The 8,733-nt window shown below is 40.2% G+C and overlaps 1 non-coding gene across 1 annotated transcript; it reads left to right on the forward strand.

Annotated features, from left to right (window-relative positions):
• The first annotated feature begins 7,810 nt into the window (after positions 1 to 7,810).
• On the forward strand, positions 7,811 to 7,883 carry TRNAQ-CUG. Its single transcript has one exon. It is a non-coding gene; the product is annotated as a tRNA-Gln (tRNA).
• Positions 7,884 to 8,733: the final 850 nt, after the last annotated feature.

Raw genomic sequence — 8,733 nt, forward strand, 5'->3', positions numbered from 1 at the left:
CCTCCAAGGACGTCCCAGGAGGACAGGGACCAGGGAGGGCGTGGACCCCACCTCCAGGGGCCCCCTCCCAGCCTGAGCCCTGCCCTCCAAGGTCTGGAGGAGGCCCCCTATAGGGTCTGGCTGAGCCCCCACCTTCTCTTTCCCTAGTCCCATTCCTTTCCTGTCCTACCCCCAGCTGGGGTTGCTGCCCTGAACGAACCGCGTGTGGGGCCGGCACATCCTAGCAGGCAGCCCCTGGCGCCTGCTGCCTCAGGGATGCTCCAACCACCCTCGTTCTCCCTGCAGCGGCCCTGGCTCCCTGCCTCCCCTCAGCCTGCCATGGGGCCCCATCAGCCTGGCCCCACCCCCATGGAGAACCCAAAGTCTTACTGTATATAACTCCAGGTGATGTTTCTATATTTATAGCAGTGTTGAAACCCCACGTGTTTTACACAGAGAACCACCCTCTCCAAACCCCCCCTCCCCTTCCCACCCCGACAAAAGGTTTTCAGAATCCTTTAAGGTTCCTGGGGCAGGCGGAAACAGGCTCACAGACTGTGTGTCGGCTGCAGCAATGATTCCAACGAGCAGCTATGGGGGGGAAAACACAACACTTTAAAAAAATCATTAAAAAAAAGATTTATAAAACAATTATTTAGGATGTTTGTGATTTGCCGACCTTGCTATAGATGCCATGTTACCAATGATTTCCTGTGGTGGGGGCTTGTCATTGTTTACTCTTTTATTTACCAACTTCTGGCCTAGGCATGACAGTGGGCACCATCCCCCAGCCCTGGCTGGGCCCAGCACCTGTGTTCTGTGTTAGAAAGGTTATATATATAGATCTATATATAGATATATATAGATCTATATATATACACACACACACACACACACATATATATATTTAATTACATATATATATATAAAATATATGTAATTTGGGGGGCCCTGTTCCTTGCACATTTTACAGTTACCTCATTTTTCCCATGTATGTATTTGAGAAAATGCTAATATATAGAGAAAAAAAAATGGTTCTTAAAGCTTAAATGTGTGGTTTTTTCCATTCCATTGGATTCACATTGGTTTGTAGCATTTAACATAACTAGTATGTTGTATTATATATATGTGTATACTGATTGAAATTTTTAACAGATTTGTACTTTTTTTAAAATGAAAGTTGCTAGTTCTGCTTGACCAAGTAGTGCAATCATTATTTTTTTTAATATTGTTGCTGATTTCAGAGGGATATTCACTAATAAATGTATGATGTATATCAAGTACTGCCCAAGCTGCCTTTGGCTACCTGTGTTCTTTTGGTGGGAAGTGGGGGTAATGTCAGTCTGAGAGTGGGTAGGGCATAGGGATGAGGTGGGCAGTAAAGATTGTTCTCTGCTGTGGCACCTTGGGGGTACCTCCTGATCAAGAGGGTCTGCCAAGCCAGGTTAGTGATGACATTCTGGGCCATCTGCTTCACACTCAAATTAGGCAGGATTCTGTTGGCAAGTGGCAGAATTCCATCACACTGGTTTTAGGAAAGCGTTACTTGTTGGTCTGTCATTTCAGTTCTGGAGGTAGATTCTGCCTCAGGCATGACTGGATTGGGCTTGGGCATGTTATAAACCAAGGTCTCCTTCATTTTACAACTTTGTTGTGAAGGAGCTGCTTCTGTGGTGGTTCTGGGTAGCTCTAGTTCAGTTTCGTCTAGTTTGGCATCATTCCATGGGAAAACCTTTTTTTTTTCCCTTGGAATTCTAATGGGATTCTGGGATGGAGTCTTGTTAGACCCAATTTGGATTGTGGGTACATCCCCATATATTCACTACCATACCAGGTAGCTACACCAGCATGATTGGCCTGACTTGCATTACATACCCTCCCGCCCACAGGCTCTACTAAGACTACATGAACTTGAGTCCCTTATCCCCAGGCTCAGTGGGGACTAGGGGCCTGAGAACCACCCAAGGGACCAGGTTGGTGATGCGGTTACATTCCTCTTACCCATGATGGTATATGGTGCTGCAAGGATATCCGCTGACTTGTTAGCATGTCAAAGTAACATGATCTGGAGCAGGAGCAGTGGGCTGGGGTCAGGAGACCCAGGACCTGGTGTCTGTGTGATGCCACTATCTGTAGCCTTGGTCAGGTCACTTCTCTTTCAGCCTCTGGATCAACTACAAAATAAGAGACAGTTGAGTGGTTCTCTTGTGTTTCAGAGATAGTGCTATAGGAGCATAAGGGGGATTAAGAAGGGTTATGTGGTTAAACAAGTTTGGGAAATAACACTCTAAAGGTAATAGGAGCCTATGTTGCAGGGCTTCTTTGAGCCTTGGTTATGCTGATGTGTATTATAAGCCTCTAGGAATGGATACCGTGAGCAACACTTCCTATATTGGGCTTGTTTGGCTACATGTAGTGCTCAAATTGCATTCTCTGGGGCACACTGGGCAGTGCTGGACTAGACCAGTGATAGCAACGGAGTTCCCAGGGCCCTAGTCTGAAGTCTAGGGAAGTCTCTAAGCTTTTTTCAGCATTTAAAAAGACCTATGGGAAAGAAGACACGACTTTATCAATTGATGAAAAAAAAACTTGCCAAAATTGAACATTTATTCATGACAAAAACTCTCAGCAAGCTAGAAATAAGAGGGTAACTTCCTCAACTTGGTAAATAACATCTACAAAAAACCTGACAGCTAACATGTAATGGTGTGAAAGACTAGGTGCTTCACGCTTGAGATCAGGACGAGGCAAGGATATCCACTCTCACTATTCAATATCATACTGGAACTCCTAGCCAGCACAATAGGATAAAGCAAGAAAAAGGAAATAAAATTAAACACACAGACTGAAAAGAAAATTGTCCCTATTTGTAAATTTGATAACTTATAAATTATCAAAATCTGATGGAGATTTTGGAAATCCCAAGGAATCTACAAAAAAAAAAAAACTTAGAACTAAATGAGTTCATCAGGTCACAGGTTACAAGATGAATATAAAAATTAATTGTATTCTATATAGTAGCAATGAACACATGAAAATCAAAATTTAAAACTATATAATCACTCTAAAGATGAAACATAAATCTAACAAAACATTACAAGATTTGTGTGTTGAAAATCAAACACTGGATGAAAGAAATCAAAGACCTACATAAATGGAGAAACATGGTCATATTCTCAGATTAGAAGACTCAACAATAGGTAAAGATGTGATTTCTTCCCATATTGAACTACGGGTTTAATGCAATTCCTATCAAAATTCTGGCAGTTTTTTTTTTTTTTGAGATGACATTCTTCAAAATTTATATGAAAAGGCAAAGAAGTAGCTAACTTTGAAAAACAAGAATAAAGTGAGAAGACTCACCATACCTGATTTTTTTCATGCTTTATGATTCTATATTTTAAATGAAATGCTCCAATAGACCAAAAAAAAAAATCTGTAATGACAGAAAGTAGCTTAGTGGTGCCCCAAGCCAGGAGGGGTGGAAATTGACTGCAAAGGGGTGTGGGGGAGCATTTTGGGTAATGGAAATGTTCTGTATCTTGACTGTGGTGGTAGGGGTTGCACATTTTTTTCTTTAAATTTTTTTATTGTTATGTTAATCACCATACATTAGATCATTAGTTTTTGATGTAGTGTTCCATGATTCATTGTTTGTGCATAACACCCAGGGCTCCACAACCATACCTCATTTTAAGAGTTGCTGTAGATCTGCATTAAGACAACATGGCAGAGAGACAGACAAGTAGATCAATAGAACAGAAGAAAGATCCCAGAAACAGACCTGCGCAAGTATGGCCCGCTAATTTTTGAGCATTCAATGAAGGATAGACCTTTCAATAAATAATGGAGGAGTTGGGCATCCATAAAAAAATTAAAAAGAACCTTAAGTCACAATACAAAAATGAACTCAAAATAGATCATAGATTTAAAGGTAAAACATAAAACTGGAAAACTTTGAGAAGAAAACAAGTGATAATCTTCACTCTGACCTAGAGCTAGGTGAAGAGATCTTAGACATGACACTGAAAGCAATCCATAAAAGAGAAAAAAGTGATAAATTGGACTTCACCAGAAACTGCTTAATTTGCAAGTCACATGTGAGAAATTACTCATATCAGATAAATAAAGAACTCTCAAAACTCAACAAAAGACAGTCCAATTAGAATATGGGCAAAAGACATGAACACATTAAGAGGGTATTTCATTTGTTCACCACCATAAGCTATTAGAGAAATGCGAATTCAACCACAATAAGATTATTACACACCTGTAAAAACAATGAAGATAATAAATAGTGACAATACCAAATTCTGGTGAGGATGCAGAGGAATTGGACTTCTCAAACATTGCTGACAGGAATGTTAAATAGTACAGCCATTCTGGAATATAGTCTGGCAAGTGTCTTTTTAACATTTATTTTGATACAATCTATCATAAATAAGTCAGTAGAGGTTCCACTCTGCCACTGAAGCATCTGTGAAGAGCCCTGGACCATTCAACTAATGAGCGTCTAAAGGACGTCCCATCTTTTATCCCAGCCACCACACACCTTCCATGTTGTTCCTGTCCATTAATTGCTTCCAAATCCAGATGATCAAATAATTCTTCATCCCCTAAGTAAACTAAAAAGGTTGGTTCAGACATTCCAGGATCTGCACCCCTCTTAAATCCCAGGTGAATCATGAGAGGAACAAGGCTCTAGTGGGTGGCAAATTGGCCACCCTTGAAGAGCTGCTGCAGCCTCTGCTTGGCCTCTTTGCTCAGCTTCACCATGGCGACAGCCTGGCAGTTTCCTCTAAAACTAAACAGATACTTACTAAATGACCCAGCACTCCTGGGCATTTGTCCCAGAAAAATGAAAACATGTCCACACAAAAACACGTACACAAATGTTCATAGCTGCTTTATTCGTAATCACCCCAAACAGGGAACAACCTACATGTCCTTCAGTGAGCAAATGGTTAAATTGTGATCCATCCAGATCACGGAATACTACTTAGCAATAAAAAGGGACAAACTAGGGGATCCTGGCTGGGTCAGTTAGTGGAGTGTGAGACTCTTGATTCGAGGTCGTGAGTTCAAACCCCACATCTGGTGTAGAGATCACTAAAATTAAAAAAAAAAAAAAGAACTATTGATACATGCAACAACGTGGATGGATCTCAAGGGAATTATGCTGAGTGAAAAAAGCCAATCACATAAGTTATATATGTATATATATCAATATTAGGAGAGATGGAGAATAGATTAGTGGTTGCCAAGGATTAGGGATGGCGGAACAGGGTGTGTGTGTGTAGGAGGGTTAAGATCTTTGTGGCAATACAATGGTTCTGTATCTTGATTATGGTGTGGTTACATGAATTTATATAAGTAATGAAATTGACAACTACAAACACACAAATGGGTGGATGTAAAACTGGTGAAATCTGTGGATTATATCAATGTCAGTTTTCTGGTTTTATGTAAGAGGTTATCATTGGGTTACATAAGACCTTTTTGTAATATTTTTACAACTTCCTATAAATCTATATTTGTTTCAAAATAAAAAGAAAAAAAAGCCTGTGGAAATTGGTTAAAGGCCGACATTATGAATCAGATTAAAATCTTACCGTTTTTGTACTACACATAGAAAATCCTAAAGACTCCACCAAGAACTAAAAGTAATAAATAGGGGCGCCTGGGTGGCTCAGTTGGTTAAGCAACTGCCTTCGGCTCAGGTCATGATCCTGGAGTCCCGGGATCGAGTCCCACATCGGGCTCCCTGCTCAGCAGGGAGTCTGCTTCTCCCTCTGACCCTCTTCCCTCTCATGCTCTCTATCTCTCATTCTCTCTCTCTCAAATAAATAAATAAAATCTTTAAAAAAAAATAAAATAAAAAAATAAAAGTAATAAATAAGTGGCAGGATACAAAATATCCAGAAATTGGTAGTGTTTCTATACACTAATAATAAAGTAGCAGAAAGAGAAATTAAAAAAACAATCCTATTTACAATCACACCAAGAGGAATAAAATACCTAGGAATAAACTTAACCAGAGGTGAAAGACTTGTACTCTGAAAACTATAAAATACTAATGAAAGAAATTGAAGATGACACAAATGGAAAGATATTCCATGCTCATGGATTGGAAGAATTAATATTGTTAAAATTTCCACATTACCCAAAGCAAGCTACAGATTCAGTGCAATCCCTATCCAAATACCAATAGCATTTTTAAAAAAAACTAGAACAAAAAATACTAAAATTTGTATGGAACTACAGAAGACCCTGAATAACCAAAGCAATCTTAAGAAAGAAGAACAAAGCTGGGGCTATCACAATCCCAGATTTCAAGACATACTACAAAGCTGCAGCAATGAAAACAGTAGGGCACTGGCACAAGAACGGACACATGGATCAATGGAACAGAATAGAGAGCCCAGACATAAATCCACAATTATACAGTCAATTAATCTATGACAAAGGAGGCAAGAATACACAAAAGGAAAAAAAAAACTCTCTTTAATAAATGGTGTTGGGAAAACCGGACAGCTACATGTAAAAGAATGAAACTAGACCACTTTCTAACACCATGCAAAAAATAAACTTGAAATGGATTCAAGACCTAAATATGAGACCTAAAACCATAAAAATCCTAGAAGACAGTACAGGCAATAATTTCTCTGACATCAGCTGTAGCAACACTTTTCCAGATATGTCTCCTGAAGCAAGGGAAACAAAAGCAAAATAAACTATTGAGACTACATAAAAATAAAAAGCTTTTGCACAGCAGAAGAAACCATCAACAAAACAAAAAGACAACCTACCGAATGGGAGAAGATATCTACAAATGATATATATGGTAAGGGGTTAATTTCCAAAATATATAAAGAACTTATACAACTCATCACCAAAAAACCCAATCTGATTAAAAATGGGCAAAGGACCTGAATAGACATTTTTCCAAAGAAGACATACAGATAGGCAACAAACACATGAAAAGATGCTCAACTCCAACATCACTAATCATCAAGGAAATGCAGATTAAAACTACAATGAGGTGTCAACTTATATCTGTCAGAATGGCTAACATCAAAATGACAAGAAACAACCAGTATTGGTGAGGATGTGGAGAAAAAGCAACTGTTGGTGGGAATGTAATGTAGTACAGCCAACTGTGGGAAACCTAGAGGGACTTGGAGGGTATTATGCTAAGTGAAATAAGTCAGACTGAGAAAGACAAATACGATATGATTCCACTCATAAGTGGAATCTAGGGGCGCCTGGGTGGCTCAGTCGTTGGGCGTCTGCCTTCGGCTCAGGTCATGATCCCAAGGTCCTGGGATCGAGCCCCGCATCGGGCTCCCTGCTCCGCGGGAAGCCTGCTTCTCCCTCTCCCACTCCCCCTGCTTGTGTTCCCTCTCTCGCTGTGTCTCTCTCTGTCAAATAAATAAATAAAATCTTTAAAAAATAAAAATAAAAAAAAAGTGGACTCTAAAAAAAATTATTAAAAAGCAGAATCAGACCTATAAATACAGAGAACTGATGGTTGCCACAGGGGAGGTGGGTGGGAGGATGAGCAAAATGGGTGAAGGGGAGAGGGAGAGACAGGCTTCTATTATGGAACAAGTCATGGGAACAAAAGGCACAGCACAGGGGACAGTCAATGCTATTGTAGTAGTGTTGTGTGGTGACAGACAGCAGCTACACTTGTGGTAAACACAGCATAATGTGTAAACTTAACTCACTAAGCTGTACACCTGAAACTAATGGAAGGTTGCATGTCAACTATACTCAAATAAAAAATAAATTAAAAAAAATTTTTTTTTAAATCTTATCATCTTGGGACTCCTGGGTGGCTCAGTTGGTGGAGCATGTGACTCTGGATCTCAGGGTCGTGAGTTCAAGCCTCACTTGAGGCATAGAGCTTAGTTAAAAAAAAATTAAACATTTTAAAAAATCCTATCATCTTTGGGCTGTAGTTCTGTTACTTGAAGGTGTGGCAAATGGGGGGAGGGTGTGAGTAGAAGGTCATTCTGGTTACCGCTGTTCTATCAGAAGCTCTGCCTGCCAGCAACTACAACTAAGCCTGGCCCATGGTAGCCATTTCTTGAAGAATGAATGAATTGGCAGTAAAGTGTGTCTTTAATAACAGTTGGTAGAATTGGTAACATCTCTCCAAGCATTGCACACCATAGGTCCTTGGAGGGAGGAAGGTAGAGCTCCAGGAACAGGTACTTTCTGTGCCTCAGAACCCTTTGAACTCAGCCTGTGTACTGAAGGGAAAGACTTTCAGAGTTCTTCTCTGGGCACAGAAGGTGTAAAAGCCTACATACTCTATAAGGGCAGTTTAACTGCCACTGAGTCCTCAGCATCTTGTAGGGTGCTTTGCATGTTGTTTGTGCTAAATAAAGTCATTCAACAGAACTGGCTGAGTGTTTCTGCCCAAAGCCATGTACTGTTCTAAGCAGTGGGGGAACTCCAGTGAATGAGACAAAGTTCCTGCCTCCAGGAAGCTGGTATTCCAAGATAGACAGACAATATATAAGTTAAAAATAACTTCAAATTATCAAAAGTGTCATGATAATGGGGTGGTCTCCCAGAGGAGGCGACATTGAGATCAGTGAGACCTGAATGCTGAAAAGGAGCTAGTCAGGAGAAAAGCATTCCAGGAGGGAAAAGAATGTGCAGAAGCCCAGAGTCAAGAATGAGTTTGGGCAAGAGCACAGGGCGAAGTTGAAGAGATGAAGTTGAAGAGGAAGTCAGGTGCCA

This window comes from Zalophus californianus, chromosome 5, assembly GCF_009762305.2.
Source record: "Zalophus californianus isolate mZalCal1 chromosome 5, mZalCal1.pri.v2, whole genome shotgun sequence".
NCBI lineage: Eukaryota > Metazoa > Chordata > Mammalia > Carnivora > Otariidae > Zalophus > Zalophus californianus.